The sequence below is a fragment of the Polypterus senegalus genome, chromosome 14 (assembly GCF_016835505.1).
Source record: "Polypterus senegalus isolate Bchr_013 chromosome 14, ASM1683550v1, whole genome shotgun sequence".
NCBI lineage: Eukaryota > Metazoa > Chordata > Cladistia > Polypteriformes > Polypteridae > Polypterus > Polypterus senegalus.
In genome coordinates, this window is record NC_053167.1 from 78,473,711 (window position 1) to 78,496,232 (window position 22,522).

The 22,522-nt window shown below is 36.3% G+C and overlaps 1 long non-coding RNA gene across 1 annotated transcript in view; it reads right to left on the reverse strand.

Moving 5' to 3' along the window:
• Positions 1-807: 807 nt before the first annotated feature.
• Positions 808-22,522, reverse strand: part of LOC120515022 — a 33,490-nt gene continuing 11,775 nt past the window's right edge. Inside the window, exons 3-4 of the long non-coding RNA XR_005630566.1 lie at positions 2,305-2,424; positions 808-838 (exon numbers count right to left, since the gene is read on the reverse strand). This is a non-coding gene — a long non-coding RNA (uncharacterized LOC120515022). The remainder of the gene's footprint in view (positions 839-2,304; positions 2,425-22,522) is intronic.

A 22,522-nucleotide genomic window follows, 5' to 3' on the forward strand; every position in this document is an offset into this window, starting at 1 on the left:
CGTGATCACGTGCTCACCTACCAGTGACCAGAGCAGTCTGGTTTTACACCTGAGAAGTCTACCATCAACTGCATCGTGGCACTGAGGGTTCTCATTGACCGCAAACAAGAATATCGGCAAAGTTTCAGCCTTTATCAATTTTCGCAAAGAATTCGACTCAGTTTATCGAGCTGCCCTGTGAAACATCCTGAGACGTGAGCCCGTCAAGGTTGCTGGATACCATGGCCGGCCTATACACTGGTAAAGTGAGTGCTATACAGAGTGGAGGCAGAACCTCTTTGTTTTTCCCAGTTGATTCTGGGGTTCGTCAGGGTTGTGTTCTTGCTCTTACTCTGTTCAGTGCTTGCATGGATTGGGTGTTGGGCAGGGTTGTAGGGTCCATTGGCTGTGGAGCATCTATTGGTGAAGAAAGATTCACTGATCTTGATTTTGTCGATGATGCTGTGATTTTTGCGGAGTCAATGGAGGCTCTGATCGGGGCTCTTGAGAGACTGAACAAGGAGTTTGAATTTCTGGGCTTGTGAATGTCCTGGATAAAAACAAAAACACAGGCTTTTAATGACCTTTTGGGCACAGCCATTAGCAGTGTGTCTGACTGTGGAGAGAATGTTGACCTCATCGAGAGGTTTGCTTACCTCAGCAGTAACATTCATGTCTTTGGTGAGTATTCTGGAATCCCAAGCTGTTTCATTGTGTGGTGGGTGCGGCAATGCACTGTTCACTGCATGTTTCCCAACCTGACCTGACCAGTTTCTAGCTTTGATTCCTGCCTGTTTAAGTCGTTTTTCATCTTCTGGTCATATTTTCTCCAAATAACCTCTAGCCTTGTTCCATCTCCCTGAGATCATTACAACCAGTTAGTCACATCAGTCACTGGACAAACATTACAAGAGACCCACAGTGGCTTAATGCCAAGGTACTGAATTCAAATTCACATGATCACATACTGACCTCCTGTTACCAGCTGAAAATGTGACACTGAATAAGTCATTTCATTTGGACACACCACACTTTAAAGTACTAAAACATCAGTTACTTTAATTCAATGATTTGTTTTACTTTGGGGAGAATTATTTCTGAATGGCACTACATAAAATATGTTAACTGTGCAAACATAAAAGAGTTACATACTTTAAAGAGCTTTCACTTTAAAAAGAAAAAGAATCAGCATTATACTTTCTATTTTACACATCCTCTGAGACACTGGTTCTGTGGAAAAGCAGCACATTTTACTTCCCAGTGTTGTTAATTCAGAAAGCCCCAGAGGAACTGAATTCATCAGTCTGAGAAACTTAAGCTTTTGATGTCATTATACTTAGAGATAAAAGATTAAGAGAGTCACATTTCACTGTAGCTCATGGATTGTAAATTGTTGCAGAGCAACTGAAATATTACTTCTTGTTATTTTTGTTGACAATACCTTTGTGAAAAATATAGTAGTTACCTGATAAAAATGAACAAAATGTAAACATACATTTTAGATACCTGGAAGTATATGTTGTAGGTGCTGTGTTGGGCCCTTTCCAGGCCGGGACACTGTAATGTAAGGACAGTACCAAAGAGGCACAATGAGTTGGGATGAGGCTAAATCAACATCCCACGCAAAGGGATAGAATAATAGACAGTAGGGAGGAGCTAGGATATCAAGAACAGCTTATCCCCCAGTATAACAGATAGCAGTGGTCTGTTGACGTGGACCCAGTAAGGACACCTTCAGGGATTTATGGGACTGATAGTCCTGAGAGACAACTCGGTCGCAGTCCTTGGGTGCTGCTAGAGGGCATTGCAGGGAGAAAGACTCTCTGTTTCAGAAGGCTTCTGTCTGACCCAGAAGTACTTCTGTCGGGTTGCGCCCTGCTATCAGACGTACTCCCAGGTCTGACATAAAAGCAAGCTGTCCAGCCTCCTACACTGACTCAAAGTAAGGAGGCAGAAGACAAAGCTCACCTGGAGGAGGAAAAGGAGAAGTATTTATTGCAAGAATGTGGAAATGGCCTGTAAAAAGATATTTTGTGAAAATACCTGGGGCTTTGGGTCTTGGTGGTGCCCCGTGTTTCTTACAATGTGCATTTTGTAATGAAAATATATTAATGACTGCTGTTTCTTCAAACATTTTTCCCATACAGGCTTTAATGAACAAGCTTAGAGGTGATCAATTCTTTCTACTTCCAAAGGGCAAAATGTTTACATATTTGTGATTGCAGAAAAATGTACTATGTAAAAATGATATATTTTTGTCATAAAATGCAATGAAATTAAAACATTTTAAAAAACAGTTAAAATAAGTATTCTTTATATTTTCACCTTTCATTAGCAGAATCCAAACTGGTAATGGCAATTCCATTATTTTTTTCTCACATACAATATATTGGCTCCAGTCATTCTAAGTGTATCCAGGTTGTTGTTGTGTTTGAAGGAGTTTTCCTGAAAAGAAGACAAATTTCATGATCTACTGAAATATGTAAAAATACCTCCAAACTAAGACTTAAGTCAACTGTATGCTCTTCGCATTCATTCCTCTTCAAACAAAATCTATAGCCAGCCATGGGTGCTAAAACTTTCATCTTCACTAGGCTAAAAACATCTATCCATCTGTTCAGCCATTTAATCCAGTTCAGTGTCACAAAGGGTCAGAGCCTATCCTTCAAGCATAGTGTCATGACTGGTTTTCGTGTAAACTTTTTTCTGCATTTAAGAATTTTTATTGGCTCAGATGTCTGTCTCTTTTTTCCAGGAATGTTTTGCGATGATTGTCATCGGTTTAAAATTGGTTTTGAAACAGTCCATTTTGGAAATATTCCAATTTTTTTTTGTATTATGTTTACATGCTATTCAAGTTTTTATAGCCCCCGCTTGTGACATTTCACCTTCCTACTTCAGTTAATTCATATGAGTTTCCAGTCAGATTTTAGAGAGGAATGAGAAATTGGTGCTGATTTCTTACTTAATTCGTAGAAAAAGACAATTAAAGATAAAATGTATTTTTTTGTAAAAAATACATGCAGACTGGACATTCTAAAGTTGTATTACGTTGTTCCAAATGCAATATGACTACAAAAATGCCATTTCTGGATGACCAGGATATATACTTATTACTGAAATTTGTGAAACAGAACTTACTGATCCATCCTATTAGGACACTGCATTAAGCCTTTTGGAAATGTAAGGAAGTCATATTCACCTCAGAAATTCCTAATAAAGTTAAGGATAAGTAAAAGGCTTAAAAGATAACACTGTCAAAAATAATTAGGTTCCAATAAGATGAAAGAGCAAAAATACTTAAGAAAAAAACAAATGTGCTATATGCAAACATCTGCAGATACCATATGTGGTTTCTCTTTGTAAGATGTACAATAGATCTACCACAAAGCAGTTGGATTGTAATGACCCATGAGTCAGAACATACATTAAAATGATCTGCGAGGATTGTTTTCATTATTTCATTTATTGTAGTATGTGTTTGGTTATCAATTACTTTGTTAATTTTCTGCATAGTTGTCATCATGTTTTTTACTTTATAAGATGTGGTTGTTAGTCAGATGTAATTGTTAGCCAACAAGTGATGCAGTGACACTGTACATATAAAAAGTGTGTCAAACGTTTGGATTAAAAAAAAATAAAACAACTTCACTAGTCTTAAAATTTGATAGGGAAAATTAACCCAAGTAAGTGTTTGGACCTTTAGGCAAACTTTTCATGACTTAGACTTTTGCTGTCTGGCTTACTTTATCAATTGTTTTTGCCTTCCAGTTTCTACGTTAATTTGTTGTTATTTATTTTCTTTCAACTATTCTCCAGTTTACTTTTCATCTCCTGGTTCTTTCTGGCTTTGTGTGATTCATGTTACAGTAAATGAATAAGCTACACAGTCTTTGTTGGCTTGCATATTATTATGCAATCAATCAATGTATTGTATTTCTTTGAACTATTAGCAAATGGCCAATGCAATCCCAGCATCCTATTCTGAAGTAGAACCTTCAACATGGAAAAATACAAATTCTTCATCCACTCAGACATACAGTACCAAGCTTTTGCAAAGTAAGATCAGAGCTCAACACTTCCCCATTTCCATTGTCTAGCTTCCTCTCCATCACACTCAACCTGTCTCTCCACTTTGTTCTTCCCAGTCTCTTGTGATATTCCTTCTTCAACAACAACAACATTTATTTATATAGCACATTTTCATACAAACAGTAGCTCAAAGTGCTTTACATATTAAAGAATAGAAAAATGAAAGACATAATTATAAAAAAATAAATCAACATTAACATCGAATAAGAGTAAGGTTCAATGGCCAGGGGACAGAAAAACAAAAACTCCAGACGGCTGGAGAAAAATAAAATCTGTAGGGATTCCAGACCATGAGACCGCCCAGTCCCCTCTGGGCATTCTACCTAACATAAATGAAACAGTCCTCTTTGGATTTAGGGTTCTCACGGAAGGGCTTGATGATGATGATGGTCACGTAGACTTCTTCCTTTTAATCCGTCCATCATTGTTGGAGCATCATGAAGCTTTGAGTAGGTGGAGGTGGCGCAGGCCACCACCACAAAGAAACCGGAAAAAGAAACAGAAAAGAGAGTAGGGGTCAGTACCGATTTTAGAGCCACCATGAATAGTTGTTATGATGAATTGAACATACAGAGTATCAGGATTAAGTTAAATTACGATTAAAATGAAGTTATAAAAAGGCCATGTTAAAGTAATGTGTTTTCAGCAGTGTTTTAAAGTGCTCTACTGTATCAGCCTGGCGAATTCCTATTGGCAGGCTATTCCAGATTTTAGGTGCATAACAGCAGAAGGCCGCCTCACCACTTCTTTTAAGTTTTGTTCTTGGAATTCTAAGGAGACACTCATTTGAGGATCTGAGGTTACGATTTGGAATATAAGGTGTCAGACATTCCGATATATAAGATGGGGCGAGATTATTTAAGGCTTTATAAACCATAAGCAGAATTTTAAAGTCAATTCTGAATGACACAGGTAACCAGTGTAGTGACATCAAAACTGGAGAAATGTGTTCTGATTTTCTTTTCCTAGTTAGGATTCTAGCAGCTGCATTCTGCACTAGTTGCAAACGATTTATATCTTTTTGGGTAGTCCTGAGAGGAGTGCATTACAGTAATCTAGTCGACTGAAAACAAACGCGTGAACTAATTTCTCAGCATCTTTCAGTGATAAAGAGGTCTAACTTTACTTATGTTTCTTAAGTGAAAAATGCTGTCCTAATGATCTGATTAATATGTGATTTAAAATTCAGATTACAGTCAACAATCACCCCTAAGCTTTTTACCTCCGTCTTGACTTTTAATCCTAATGTATCCAGTTTATTTCTAATAGCCTCATTGTATCCATTATTGCTGATCACTAAAATTTCAGTTTTCTTTATTTAACTTGAGAAAATTACTATTCATCCATTCTGAGATACTAGTCAGACATTGTGTTAGTGAATCAATAGAATCGGGTCATCAGGTGCTATTGATAAGTACAGCTGTGTGTCATCAGCATAGCTGTGGTAGCTCACGTTGTGCCCTGAGATAATCTGACCTAACGGAAGCATGTAGATTGAGAATAACAGCGGACCCAGGATAGAGCCTTGTGGAACACCATATTGGATATCATGTGTCTTCGAGTTGTAATTCCCACAACTAACAAAATATTTTCTCCCTGTCAGGTAGGATTCAAACCAATTTAAGACACTGCCAGAGAGGCCCACCCATTGACTAAGGCGATTTCTAAGAATGTTGTGATCAATGGTGTCAAATGCAGCACTCAGATCTAAGAGGATGAGAACAGATAAATGGCCTCTGTCTGCATTTACCCGCAAGTCATTTACTACTTTAACGAGTGCAGTTTCTGTGCTGTGATTTGTTCTAAAACCTGACTGAAATTTATCAAGAATAGCATGTTTATTTAGGTGGTCATTTAACTGCATAATGACTGCCTTCTCTAGAACTTTACTTAAGAAGGGCAAGTTAGAGATGGGTCTAAAATTTTCAAGAGCGAGGGGTCAAGATTATGTTTCTTAAGTAGGGGTTTAACTACAGCAGTCTTAAGACAGTCTGGGAAGACCCCAGTATCTAGTGACGAATTTACTATGTCAAGAACATTATCAATTAGCACGCCTGATACTTCTTTGAAAAACCTTGTTGGTATCGGGTCAAGGACGCAGGTGGAGGGTTTTAATTGAGATATTATTTTTTGTAAATCAGGTAAATCTATCCTAGTGAAAGAGTTTAATTTGTTTATAACAGGATGTTGGGGTTTAGGGGATCCTTAGTGTTGGGGAGATATACTATGTTATTTCTAATATCATTAATTTTTTGATTGAAGAATACAGCGACAGCCTCACAGGTTTCACTGGAAGCACTTAGGAGGCATTCCTTTGAGCTACCTGGGTTTAGTAGGTGATCAATTGTTGAAAATAAGACTCTAGGATTACTAGCATTGTTATTTATAATATTAGAGAAATAGCAGCGTCTCTCAAGACGGACAGTGTTATTGTATTCTGTTATTTTGACTTTTAATATTTCGTGGTGGATAGTAAGTTTACTCTTCCTCCATTGACGCTCAGCTCTACGGCATGTTCTCTTTAAATCAGACACTCTTTGGGTCTTCCATGGTATACCAATGCTAGAAGATTTTTTCACTGTCTTTTCAGGTGCAACTATGTCAACAGCAGCTCTCACTTTAGAATTAAATCTTTCCACCTTACTATTTACATTGTCCTCGCTATTATAGCTGGCACTATAAACGGACTGATTGCTTAAAATGTTTGTAAGTTTTAAAGCTGCTGCGAATCAAAGAAGCGTTTTTAACAATATGCTTCTCATGAGTGTTTTTATCATTATTTCTATATTAAAAAGTAGAAGAAAATGGTCTGATAGACCAATATCAATGATCTGTTTTATATCAACTTTCAGTCCTTTAGTAATCACTAAGTCTAATGTATGACCTGCTTTATGTGTAGGCTGATTTATGAGTTGTCTCAAATCAAAAGAATCCAGGAGGTTCATAAATTCTTTTACTTTTAGATCACACTGATTATCTATATGAAAATTAAAGTCGCCAACTATTAGGAGTGTGTCATAATTAGTAATTAAAATTGACATTAAGTCAGAGAATTCCTCAAAAAACGACGCGTTATATTTAGGAGGTCTATACACGGATAGTATTAGAACTTGAGAATCTCCATGAATAACAACGGCGAGATACTCAAAGGACTTGAACTTACCAAAACTGACATCTTTACATTTTAATCGGCTCGAGTAAATGTTAGCCAATCCGCCCCCCCTTTTTCCCTGGCGGTTTGAATGAGTAAAACTGTAATCCGGAGGCGCAGATTCGATTAAAACTGACGCGGCATCTGAATTCAGCCATGTTTCATTTAGTTTCATTCTCATCTTTAATTTCACTGATCTTCTTCCTCGATCTACAGCACCTACCTGTACATTGGTTCATCAACCTGCATTTGACAGAGGTGTGAGTTTTGAATTTCATCATTTGTGTTGCAGTCAGAGGGTCAGAATGCTATTATGTGAACTTTCACCAGAAAAATACACTGTAGCCACATTGCTACTCACTTAGCTTGATTACAAACGGAATCACCCAACACTGCAGAAAGGCTTTATGTACTAATTACACTATTTTTTCATTTCCCCAAAAATGTGTGTGTTAGGTTGACTAGTTATTTCAAAATATCCCTGTTTGAGAGCGGGCATGTGAATACGGGTGTCCTATCTATCATTAGTTTCTGACTTGCATCCAAAGATGCTGGGATAGGCTTCAGCCTCCATGAACTGTATGACTTCATTAAGGGATAGATCTTTAACATCTGATGAAAAACTCCTCCTGTGTCTGTTGTTACTACTTTGTTTTGCATCTTATTCAGTCTATATATTTTAAATTGTACTGTAATCTGTAGACTGTAGTAACTGTAGGTTAACAGTACTATATAAAATACAAATGTATTGATTAATGTTTCTCTTCTAGCATTTTACAGCAGCATTCCCATGGTTCTTAATCACACTGTCTATTTTGTATAATGCCTTTCTCAGAAAGTCCATTTTAATATTTAAAAAACATATTATAACGTGTGCATAGGTTTACAAAACAGAGGCCAGGTAATTGACATGAGTTGCTCAGATTTATCAAGAAGGCTTTAGGACCTGCAGTGCAGAGTTTCAAGTCATACACTCAAGTAACAGGGCAGCCAATGAAATGCTGTTTTTTTATTATTCATTCACTGCGTTTATTTCACCTCATAAATTACTTTCTATAGACAGGTTATATATTCTATTAAACAACTTACAGTTTACCACTAAACTAAAAATACACTGAATGGTAATTTAGGAATGAATATTGAATAAACAGAGAAATAATTACAAAGCTGTTAACATATAGACTGAGCATTTAGTGTCCAAATTAAAATAGAAATCAATAATGGCAGCTGCCCAGATGACTTCTGCAACCCTGCAGCATAAACACTTTAAAAGTAAAATGAAAACTAAGAAAGATTTGATTTTTATTTCTTTTTTTTGAGAACTGAGAAAAATATATATCTTGCTTCATGATGGAAAGTTCTGGTCTCATTAATCAGTTTAAGGGTTGTGACAAGAAAAGACCCAAGACACTGTAAAGGTTTGGGGCAGCCACCCGTATAATGTGTTCCAGGCTGCAAAAGTAAAAGGTTGGTAGCAAGTCAAGTTTACAAGACGGAGTTCAAAACAGAACTGAATTCCAGGGGAAGGGAGTGAGGCTTTATAGGAAGTCTGGGGGAAGTGATGTCATCCTCGGGGCCGGGACCAGAAGTGATGTTGTCCTCGGGCCCGGGACCAGAAGTAATGTCGTCCTCGGGGCCGGGACTGGAAGTGGCGTGTCCCGAGTCGAGGCAGTGGCTCCTGGTGGGATTTCCCAGGAAAGGTCTGCAGGGAACTTAGAAAGAGCGTTAGTGCACCCCACCATCCCCTGGGCAGATGTGTTACCATTATTCTCCAAGCCCTTCAGCTGCCTCCTATTCACATGTTGTGACAAGGTGTATATAACACTGAAATGCAGTACACCACAGAAGGAAAATGACTTTTCTTATCCCTTCACTGCTCTCAATCTCCATCTTCTTTTGGAGAATTACTGTTTCCTAGCTAAATAAGATATTTAATTTTTCCAGTGCTATCTGTGCCTGATATAACTCCAAGCCAAGTGCCCTTCAGCTTGCAGTTCATGATCCAAGGAAGAAGCTATGGCTTTATGTCAAAGTCCTTGTGGATTGTCAAGCTCCTCATCCAAAATCAATTACAATAACTAATCACCTACAGGGAATAACAAAAAGAATAGATACAGATTAAAAAGTTTGATTACAAAATTATCCACCAATCCATTGTAATATCATCCTTAGTCAAAATAAAAATTCAGGGAAATTTGGTGCCTAACCCAGCAGCACTACACCATGTCCTGAATTCCATCACTAACCAAATACTCATTTTGAATCACAGCATTCACTTCAAACTCACAAATCAGCCAGGATGTGACAGGAAACCAGACTATCTGTGGAAAATCTATTCAGACACAAACAGAACATAATCATTCCACCAATTTGGAATAACCAAACAGATGAAAACCAGCACTTGAATCTGAACCTAACTAAAGAAATTCTCAACAAGAGATGCAATCAAGTGTAGTTCTGTGGATGATAATTATCTGCTACGGTTCACATTTACAAGGTTTATTACAAAGCAATACCTATGTATATGTATGTTAAAATACAGAGTGTGGTTCAGTGAAAGTCAGGAATTATCTCTAATATAAACAATTGACTGTAATATCCTGTTGATGGTACTGTAAGATTAGAGTTGCTAACCCCAGGCTATAATATATTAATCAGATTCCATGTGACAGTGTGTATATATTTTAACTCCTATTTACACAAATGTCAAACACAAATATAATTACAGGAACAATACTTCTATTGTCTATTTCTATATCATGGTAACATGGACTGAACACATACTCAAGTACTGTATCAAGCCTGTTAATAATAGGTATGAACTGACAAACCACATCACAGGTATGTTTTAATAATCACTTATTATACAGTTTTTGAGCAACATTCAAATGACAACATTTTGTTTTTTGTAGTAATCAACCACTCACTTATTGTAAACCTGTAAACCTGTTTCAAAATCAATGCTGGAAGGCCACAGTAGCTGCTGCTTTTATTTCTAACCAGTTTTTCAATCAAAGCTGCCTCCCTGAAGTTAACTGAACTTTGTGTTTATTCACAATCCTTACCCCTGCACTCTCCGTGCATTTTTGGTAATTGTCAAGTAGTATGAATAAGTACAGAAACTAGCGCTGCACTTTTCACATTGATTTTTGGTTAGAAACATGGTTTTGTAGATTTTCTTTCTTACTTCCAGTACTGACCTCTGCCTAGTATTGACTTTGTTTTTTTTTCCTGGTCATTGCTCCATTTTCAGTTAGCACATAATTTCAGATAACCATACTATCTATGCTATCTATTACAGTGCAATGGAGAATTTAATTAATGCAACGTTACTGCAAGAGCTTACAGTACATCCAATAAGTAAATCCCCAGGTAAAGACAACTGATGGTAAACCCATTGGTAATGTGTCATTACAATTCATCTCCCACCCCTGCAATTACAAGTAGAATTATTCCACAAGGGTGGCACGGTGGCGCAGTGGTAGCGCTGTTGCCTTGCAGTAAGGAGACCTGGGTTCACTTCCCGGGTCCTCCCTGCATGGAGTTTGCATGTTCTCCCCATGTCTGTGTGAGTTTCCTCCGGGTGCTCCGGTTTACTCCCACAGCCCAAAGACATGCAGGTTAGGTGCATTGGCGGTCCTAAATTGTCCTGTGTGGGTGCCCTGCAGTGGGCTAGCGCCCTGCTCAGAGTTTGTTCCCTGCCTTGCACCCAGTGCTGGCTGGAATTGGCTCCAGCAGAACCCCATGACCCTGTAGTTAGGATATAGCGGGTTGGATAGATGGATGGATTATTCCACAAAGAAACAATACCCTTCTTTGTCATACAATCTTCCATATCTCAGTTTATTTTGGGTATGCCCTTGTTGTAAAAACATAATCTGTATATCGATTGGAAAAATAAAGATATTACCAAGTGGAATTTCAGGTGCCAGGAAAACTGTTTAAAAATCAATCAACATCTTTGGAACTTTGTTCCAATAATTACGTCCTTCCACCATGTGTATTCATTATTCTGACCAATAGTCCAGTAGGGGTGGGATTCTTAATCATAGAGAAAAGGGATGGAGGGCTAAGACTATGAACTGACTATAGACAGCTTATTCAGATTACTGTAAAAAATAATTATCCCCTTCAGGTTGTGGGGAAAACTATTTTCACTAAATTAGACCTTCAGAGTGTTTTTAACCTGATTAGAATATGTAAGGGAGATGAGCGGAAAACTGCCTTCAATGCCACATCTGGGCACTACAAATACAGGGTAATGCGATATAGATAGTATTGCAGTTATTTGTTAATTACATATTCAAAACATTATTGCCATCTACATGCTAGTCTATATAGACGAATTTTTCTAAAGATATGGAAACATATATTTGATATGTTAATATCAATAGCATAGAAGCTAACCATTAATTGTGAATTAAGAAAAATGTGACTTTCATGCACCTTGAGTTTTGTTTATTATTTACTAAATTACACAAAAGGGGCTGGCAATGGATCACTACTAAGTTGCAGAAATCCTGAACAAGAAAATACCAGAGAGTGTTAAACAGGTATATTGCTTTGTAAAGTTTGTAAACTACTACAGTCTGTTTATCAGAAACTTTAGCTCAGTAATAGTCCCCATTTATGTCATTAACAAGGAAAGCTAAAATTTTCTGTTGGACACCTGAGGCTCATGGAACATTGAATAAATTAAAAGCAATGTTTAGGAGTGCTCCCATTCTGAAATATCCTGACCCATCCTACTATTTTATACTGGAAGGTGACATGTCCAGTATTGGGGTGGGGGCTGTGTTGTCTGAAAAATATTCAGACCCCGATTTGGTTCATTCATGTGCCTTTAATTTGAGAAAATTATCTTCAGCGGAGTGAAATTATGAGGTAGGTAATTGTGAACTCTTAACAATTAAATTAACTCTGGAAGAATGAAGACACTGATTAGAAGGGACAAAAACATCTATTTATAATTTATACAGATGATAAGAACCTGACTTATCTGAAATCTGCTAAAGGACTAAACACTCTGCAAGCCAGATAAGACTCTTTTCTTTAGCAGGTTTAACGTTATGATTTCTTAACACTCTGCTAAAATAAATAATGAAGCTCATGACTATTCACGCATCTTTAAACCAGATGTCAGTTTTGATGAGCCTGAGCTAATCATACCTACAGAAAGGTTTTTGAGAGATACTACTACCTTCCTTTTTCTGTCACAGAAGATCAGGTTTGTGTGGCTCAGTCCTCTAAAACCCACTTCTTTCAGGTTATCCACAGGTATTTTCATGTACCTCCTAATTTTTGAGATTAAAGTTTTGGACTGGGCTCACAGCAGCTATAGGTTTGGTCACCCAGAAGTCTCTTTAATTTGAAAAAATATTTTAAGTGAGAACAAATGTATTGGAACACTTAAAAATACTGTATGTTTCTGCATGTGAAATTTGCAGTTGAGCAAAATCCTTCCAAGAGTTACCCATTGGTTTATTACAACCCATTCTGTGTCTAGCACATCCCTGGTAGACAATTTCCATGTATCTTTTTACCAACCTACTTCCTTCCAGTGGATATACTACTATTTTCATAATGGTTGCTACTCTCAAAAAACACCCCTTGGTCAACGAATTAGCAGATATGTTTCTCAAGCACATACTCTGCTTACATAGTTTTCTCAGTACAATTATTTCTGATTGTGGACTGTGCTTTATATCTTGCTTCTGGAGTACTCCCTGTAAACATCTAGGATGCACAGTTAATCTAAAGTCAGGTTATCACCCAGAGGCCAACAGACAAACAGAGAAAGTAAACCGTGATTTTGAAAAATACCTCAGGTGCACTATTAATTCTAATCAAGGTGATTGAAGTGACTTTCTGCGACTGGCAGAATTCGCCAGGAATATTCTGTATCATTCAGCACTAAAAATGTCTCCTTTTGAATGTTTACATGGGTTCCAACCTCATCTTTTGGATTTTCCTTTACTATTCTCTTTAGCGCCTAGCATTACTAAGTATGTCAGTAAATTATGCTCTACTTAGCAGCTAGTTCTGGAGGACCTTGAGATGGTGGATGACTTTACCAACTGATTTGTGGATCACAAGAGTAGAGCTGTACCAGTTTTTAAAATAGGACAGAGAGTATGGCTTGAGACACAAGATAAGTACCTATTGATTCCATTCTGCAAACTGGCACCACAGTATATTGGCTCCTATGTGGTTAGGAGACAGGTGGGTTCTGTGTCATACAGCCCGTCTCTACCAGCAGATTTTAAAGTTCACTCCATATTTCTCCTACCTGAAACCAACTGGACATAGACCCTATTATCTGAGTAAACCTCCATCACCTCCTGCCTCTGTGAATGGATCAGATGAGTTTGAGATCCACTATGTTTTGGATTATTCTCGCAGAGGTAATAAAGTGGAGTACTTAGTACATTGGAAGGAGTATGGACTGGGAGATTGTTTGTGAGTTCATGCCAGTGATGTCCATGCTGTGGAACACATGTCTCTCCTTGATGGGCATGTCCGGAGATCATACACTAGATAGAGGGCTCTGTTATGATGTCACATTTTATTAATCTTTTTCATGTCACTGTGTCCATTCTAGGTTTATATGAGATTTAAATAGCGGTTCTGTGATTATTTTTTTTTGACACTCCCAGCAACAGAAGCTAGCTCTGTACTTTTATCTTTTTAGTTTGCGATTTAGCTTTGCAAACTTTTTTTCTGACTTCCAATATTGACCCCTGTCTGTTACTGACTACATCCTTCTCGTCTAGTCATTGCTCATAAAAGGTTTCATTATTTTTTCAGTCAGTATGGAAAGATGGAGGGCTAGTTTTTCAATATAGGGGCAGCTTAAGTAAGCTATGGGGAAACAGGAACTAATCCAAAATGAATGAGAATGTGCAAAAAGAAGCAAGCACATCAGCACTGCAAGAGCTGATAAGAGATGTGGATAGATGGGCCAGGCAATATATTTTAAATAAGAAGGAGAGTTGGTAACTGGTGGGAGAGATGGTTTAAAAAAGGACAGAGAAATGTAGAATCAGGAACATAGCTTCAGTTTCACGCTTACTGGGAAGGATTTTATAGGAGTTCTGGAGGTGTGAAGCCTAAGTCCAGATGTTTAACCCACAGGAAGTTGCTGCTGGTGCAAATCATAATAAGTGTGATGATACAGTTTGGATAGGATAGAAAGGGATGTCTGTTTCACCTTAGAAAATGCAACTGGCCCAATCACACAGGTAGGAGACCTATGAGAGAGTCTGGGATCGCAAAGAGAATTTTATCTGTTATTTGGACTGAAGGAGTGTGAGAATTACAATGGAGGAATTAGAGGCTACTTCTGGGAACAGCAAGGCCTGGTCAGTCTTGCTCAGCCATTTACTAACACAAGCTTCCACAGAAAGAGCAGATGGAAGGTACATCCAGTATTAAACAGTATTAAACACTGTTCACTTCTGCTACTATGGAAAAAGAAATCTGTAAAAAATATTGAAATCAACTCAAAGCAGCAATAGTAATTATTTGGCAGCAGAAACAAAATAAATATGAAAGTTTAATAAAGGTTTACTTCTTTATAAAAATCCATTTATCCATTTCCAAAAATGGGTTGTGAGAAGTCAGATCCTGTTCTTGCTGGACTGTGTGCAACACAACAGACGACTTTGAAAAGGATGACTCTCCATAACATGGCACACACACACACACACTGTCTTATATCATACATAATTACACTGGAGCAAATAATATAATACCAATTTCCCAAAATGTATAGGTTTGGTGATGTGGAAAAAAAAAAAAATGTCCAACGAAAAACATAGGAAGAATATCAAATTTCCACACATCATGCCAGGGAGACAATATACACAATCAATAAAATAAAATCAACATAAATTACAGCAGGTGAAGAAAAGTAGAGCAGCCTTCAGAAATCTTTTCAAGGATTTTATTTAGTTGCACTTTATAGAAATGAGAATCAGAAGGCAGACATTTCCACAAAGTACATGTTTTCTTTTCTTTTTTGGGTCTGAACATGAATAATAAATGAACATCTTTTTCCCAAAATGGTAAATATTTCATTCCAACTCAAAAAAATAATGCAGTGTTTCTGCATTTTAAATTCACGTCAGGTTTGATGTATAAGCTGACTGACTTCTTACTGGCAGTCTAAAAACTGCTTGAGAATTCCTGCTGTTTGTTAGGTTGCCTTATCTGAGTTTTATATTAAAACACTGATCCATTTTCTGAACCTGTGCTTTCCAATACAGGGTTGTAGGGAGTAGGAATGTATGCTGGCAATAGGAACAACATGGGATGCCAATCAATTTAATTAATTATTGCTTATTAGTTTATTAAGTTTTAGTACAGAATAATAATTAATATATTTAGGATAAAAGCCAATAAAAATAAGACCTAAAACTTAATGGATTTATTTTGTGTTAAGCTTCTGCAAGTAAAATGACATTTGACCAGGTTGTCACAGAGTAATGAAAAATAATGTCAGAAAGAGATTAAGTCTCTTATCTTATGTTATCTTCTTAATTGTATAAGTTAGACTTGATCATTTGGAATGTTATTTTCTTCAAATAAAATGAAAAAAAGAAAGAGATAAATCATTTTACCAGAAAACTTAAAAAAAAGCTAACAGCTTTTGAAAAGCATATCACTGCAATCCTGTATTTAAAGTAATCAGTGCAGAAAATGAACAAATAAATGAATGGTGTGTTGCATAATAAGGGGGGAGGAATTTAAATCCAGTCTCAAGACAAAAGCTGTATGATTTCCAGGGAACAGAAAAAAGCTGAATTAGGGGAAGGCAAGGCATGGTGGCTGAGTGGTCAGTGCTACTGCCTCATAGCTACAGAGCCCTGGGTTTGAATCATCACCCTGTTGTTGCCCGTGAGGAATTTGCATGTTCGCCCTGCGATTGTGTGAATTTTTCTTTGTGTTTCTTATATTTTGCTTGATGGTAATAGCACAGGGTGCAACACCAGTGACCTTGATATGGATGATGTGAGCTTGACAATGGATGGATGGAATTAAAGGAAAAGAAAACCTACCAAACTCATAATCCTATGATTTATTCTTTGTAATGGCAGACCCCCAAAGCTATTCATTTTTGTGTATATGAATTATTTTTTTTGGTTCCTTTTGATTTAATTAACTGAATTTGCTTTAGAAAATTTGCTAAAATATTACACACTATCAGAAAGGTGGTAAAGACTGATGACAAAATCAAAAGATTAAATATTTACATATACACTGTGGCATCCAACTTCTAGGTACTTCTGGGATTCTCCTCTAAACTTTGGGGCCACTATTTTCACTCCACTTCTAACCCTTAGGATGGCACTCTGTTTCTGTCCATTCAAGCAATCTACCCTGCAGGACTGTGCATGTAATTTTTAAATGCAGTTTCCATTACTGAAGTCTTTCATTCATTTGTGTAGTTTACTTTGTCATAACAGACCATGAAGGGGACCAAGCTCTGCACTAACCAGATTGTGACCTGACCAGTCACTCTCATATGTAACAGTAATTACTGATGCTAAGAAGATAGTGTAACACTATAAGCCGACTTAATGAATTCTGCATCTTTAATGATTGATTCAGAAGAACTATAGCATGGCAGCTATTGGCCACAAAAAGCATTTTGGATCACAGCAGGGTATTTACACTTTGAATGCAAGAGGTAAACACTTAATGAGAGCCTGTTGAGTTCATGTATGTTTATATAGCAAGTGAAATAATAAGATGACAATCCAAGTGACATATTTTCCTGGAACTTTATATTATGTAAAGTTATTAAATTCTGATGAAACTACACAATAAGATTCATTGTTCATTTCCGTTTCTGGTACTGCAAGTAAAGCTTCCATTACCATAAACAAAATTATTGAATTATTTTCTTAATGACATTTGTTGTTGCAGAATCAGCAACAAATGCATAAAGTAATTCAGATGATCCATATATTCAGTATTATTCTGGAAGTGTGGGTAAGGCCATAGACTGTAACCAACAGAACTCCATTTTAAATTTCTGCTTCCAACTCACTGTGCGATCATTAGTGAACCTCTTAATCTACGTGTTAGGAGGTTTAAAATATATATATATATATATATATATATATATATATATATATATATATATATATATATATATATATATATATATATATATATATATACAATTTTACTTTAATTCTTTACTCTTTAGCTTTATATAATGAATATGTAGGGTGCACCTTTGGATGACATATAGGACATATAAAATATTTTAATCAAAATCTCATGGTACATAAATGCAACCTTCAAGTGTTACTTTTTATTTTTTGAAACAACATTAACCTCAAAGAGGCTATAAATCTAAAAGGTTGATGTTTATTTCAGTCTTATTTTTTATTGAATCAAAAGACTTTTTATATATTGTGATTTTTCAACCTGAAATAGTAGGAATATCAACAAATAAAACTTCATACACATATTAAAAACTTGTGAAAAAAAGATTAAAACTGGCATTTTGTCCTTAGAGATTCTTAAAAACTGGTAGAGAGATCACACTCTAATTGCAGAGCATCATTCAATATTTTCACATACTGTTTAGCCATCACACAAAATTTAGAGTTCCTACACCACTGTCCGTTTGGACTGCATAATAAATGTACTAAATATGCCATTAAATGACTGCCAATTTACTTTATTCACTAAAGACTCGTAAGAGGAAATTTAAAAAACATATAGGTCTTTGGTACCTGATTTTTAAACTGTTTCACTCAGGCATGAAAATCAGTCAGATTACATAAGTGGAATTGCAATTTTCCTTAAAGACAGGAAAATGAAACTATTTCAGAATAAAAGTTTGTTCAAATTTAGTGAGCAGTAATTTAAAGATACTAGTCAAGAATATGTACACATGAACATGTGATGCAAATAGCTAAATGATTTTTGCTGCGTCCTAAGTACCTAGCCTTGTTATCTGCTGGGAGACTATCATCCCAGCAATGTAAAAAGCATGCACGTTGAACATGTTAAAATATCATATCGTATGCAGTGGTTCACCACATGTGTACCTGTTATCTAGTTATGTTTAATTCAGCATCTTGTGCACACTCACACATTAATGATAATGGTAGTTAATTTATTTATCAAGCTTAAAATTTAAAGACATATGAACATAGAAAGTCACTCATTAACTTTTCATAACCACTTGCACTTACAAATGAAAAAGCCTTAGTTTGAACTACTTTCCTAGTACAATACAGCAGCCATTGAAACATTACAGACAAAAAGTAAAATGTTATTCTTTCACCTGGCCACAGCCCCTCACTACAATTAGCTTTAGGATTAATAGTCACCATCCAGTTTGGTCTATTTGATCTGCTAAATTACATATTAATATTATCATTACATAATTTAAATATAATTATTCTCATTTTTCCCCTTTCAGATTGTTATTCTTTTTCATGAATGCTGCTGTGTTTTCAATAGCAACTGTGCTAATATTAACCCACTGCCTACAACTTTGTTTTTGATTTTTGAAACCAAAAAAGGCTAAATTAACACTTCAGCTCAATTCCTATTTTTTTTTCAATTATATGTGTCACAGATCTGATATTTTTTTAGAGAACTGTGATTGGCAAAATAAAAAAAAACAACAACATGGAATCAAAACATTTCAGAAAGGATTTAAACTGCTCTCATAACACTGTTTTGTATCCAAATCCTCCATATTGCACTCACCAATTCTGTTTCCTATCGTTTGGGTCAGTTGTTTCGGCATACAGAACGCTGGCAAGAATAAACGGTCTCAAACCAACAACTCTAAACTTTTGTTTCTTGGTTCTCTTCCTTGCCATCATGAAAATTTGCAGACACCCTGTACTGAAATGATGTGAAGTAGAACAGTAAGTAGCATATTTTGGTTTGCATCTCTCTGACAAAAGTTTTTTTCATTTTGTGCATGTGGGGCACATTCAGGATGGACTCGTCATATCTGGATCAAGCACAAAATTAATCTAACTAGTCAAAAAAAAATTGGATACAGTCACTTTTAGCTACCATGTGAACGTAGAATAAAATAAAATTTTAATGTCAAGAACAGCATCCAAAAAATGTTAAATATGTTTAAATGCTAAATATGGAAACATTAAACTGTGGTTGAATTGTAAATGCTTTTTTTCAGGAAGAGGACCTCAACTCTGCAATTGGGGCCACAAATTCTGCACTACACCAGAACATCTGACAAAAACATCTAGAACATTAACCACGTCAAGAACTTTACATCATACTAGAGAAAAGGTGGAGGGCTGCATATGTGGCTGCACTCCATTAGAAATATCTATGTAACTATCATTGATAGGTAAATAATGTGACATTGCTTCAAGTTTTAGAATAACTTCAAAAATATGTGCTTGATTTAAGAAGGGCTACTAATAATATACAGGATGTACAGTATATCTTGAAATAATATTATCTAAATTTACTGAACATAACACAGAACACTTCCATCCAACCATACAATACCTGACAAACATTATTCCCATATTTAGTCAACGGGTCCATTTAATTGTAGCAGGTCAAAGAAAAATGAACAATTTAGTACATATTAACTGTCGAATTACAGAAAAAACAATGCAATCTCGGTTTGGAATAGGATTAAATAGCTGCTGCTAAGTACAGAATGTGGGATAGGCTTGGGAAACCTGTGAGAATACAGTGGACAAACTGTCCTCCGTGAGGGTGAGAACGGTAAGTTGACCATCCAAATAAAAACATTCTGTGCTGTTAAAATTAATTGAAGGTATACTGTAATTATGCTGTGCTACACTCAGCCAAGAGCTGTCTCCAACTCATGCCAGGGTATACAGTGTAAAGTACTAGTGTGCATCAACATTCATTACTTCTTTCAATATGGCTATGAAGATATGTCTCTGCATTAGGCATATTTCAAAACTAAAGGATGTTCATTAAGAGAGTTATGAAAAACAAACTAAACAAATAAGTAACACTGACTTCAACTTAATACCTAATTGTACTTGTGGCTTTGTAGAAATAGAAAATAAAAGATGCTATTACTTCTCTGTGTTTCATAGAACAAATTTTATAAGCCTTATGCATACTGACTTTCTCGGGAACTAATGCTTACATATTACCTCAGAGAGTCTTAAAGACTTACCATTAATGGGTCTGCTGCATTGACACAATTAGCTCCTTGCCAAAAGCTGGATTTTATCAAATTAAAAAAAATATATATATACATCTATCAATATTCATTAATGCAAACAAATTTACACAGATTGATCATATTTGATAAATATTGTAGAAAAAAGAGAATCAGCTCCAACAATTCAGTGGTATCACTGCCTTCTAGTTATTTATCTTTTGTGGGAGAATACCTTAAGACATATTATAAAATAATCTTGTTTTCGAAAAATAAAAAATAAAGTAGGTTGGTACCACAGTGGTACCACTGACATTTCACATCATTCACACTTCAAATGGGAATCCCTTGTGGCAGAAAGCACCAACATTAGGAAAAGCATTCTACAACCCTGTCACTGAAAAGGTCAGTCAATTCAGACAGGTTTTTGAACAGCTCAAGGATAGATACCAGCACTACCTATGATTACAGGTCAAACATGTACGTGGACTCTCAAACAGTAAAAATATCAACACCAAGGCAAGTCTCCTTATGATGTCCTTGTCTAAGATACAGTGGTGGGCAACAGTATTCAATCCCCTTGAAGGTCATCATAATTTTCTGAGTGACAAAATATTTGTACACATATTTATCAATTCAGCATTTTCAATGTGCTTTTTTTGCTTTTTTAAGGAATGGCTTTTTTCTTGCTCCCTCCTGTAGAGGCCTGTTTTATGGAGAGTTCTTGAAATTGTGGACCAATGCTCTTTACTCCACTTTCAGGAAAAGAGCACTGCAGTCTTCTGTGAGTGACGGTTGGATTTTTAGTAGCCTCTCACACCTGTCGATGTCTTGCTCTGATGTTTAGGTTTGAGGGACGGCCTGTTCTAGTAAGTGTATGGGTGCTGTGATGAACCTTCAACTGTCTGATGATGGATCCAACAGTGCTTAACGGGACATTCAAACTCTTCAATACCTTTTTCTAGATATTTCTTGCTTTCTACATTTCAATGACTTTGCTTCTCACATCAGAAGAATGTCCTTTGCCTTCATTTTGGGAGTGATTATTCAACAAAGACAATGGCCCTCACAGAGGGTGCTTTTTATATCCAGAGAGATATAAAGGACTCACAAATACTACCTAATTAGGTTTAATTATGGTCAAATGACTGTCGTCTTTGAATTGTTTCTGATTAATTTGTCATTTATGTAAACCTGGAGCTTCCAAAGCACAGAGGTTTAAATACTTATGCAAACACCAACTTCTGAGTTTTTCGTCTTCAGTTAAATATCTACAGAACATGGCTTATTTTGACTTTGGAAATGTATGGTTACAACATAATAGTTCACATTGCAATACAGAATGGAGAAATGTGTAGAAATCATTTGTCATGTAGAACAAATATGATGACTTTGAAGGGCACTGAATACATTTACACGCCACTGTAGGTAAGTAGATAGTACTTTACTGTATATGTCCCAAGGGGGTCATTTGGCTTTTAACTGAATCTCAATAAATAAATAATATAACAAACAAATACACACCAAAATTGCTAAAAAGAAAGAAAACAATTGACTTGGCTTTAAAAGCAATCACAGTAAGGCATTATAAAGGTATCTTGGTATAAAGGAGCCTCAGTGCTGTTTCATCACGCACTACTGAATAATTTGTTGCCTTAAAGAACTCAGTGTTATTGTATCAGAGAGAGAATGTGCAGCTTTGTTCATAATAGCTACAGGCTTTGTCTTCCATTATTATGTCCAGCAGGCTGACAGTGTATCCCATGAGTGAGCATGTCCTCTTAATTAGCTTGTTCACTTAGTGGGCCCCTATTGAAATGAATTTAACCGGCCCAGCACAACATTGCTTAAAAAACTGTACTGGCCATCAGAGAGTTGTAGAATATGTAAAGAATGTCACTATTCATATTGAAAGAATGCAGTCTCCAAAGTAAGAAGCATGCTGTATACTAAACTTTAGAATTTATCTGTCTTCATAGGCCAGTCAAGCCTATTATTGATGTATCCCACAATTACTGGCAAACAGTGCACAATCTCCACATTCACTCCCTGAATAATTACTGGGCATACAGGCTCTTTGGTGCAACAAAAGTCAATAACCAGTTCTTTGGTTTTGCTGATGGTAAGTTTCTGACAATTCT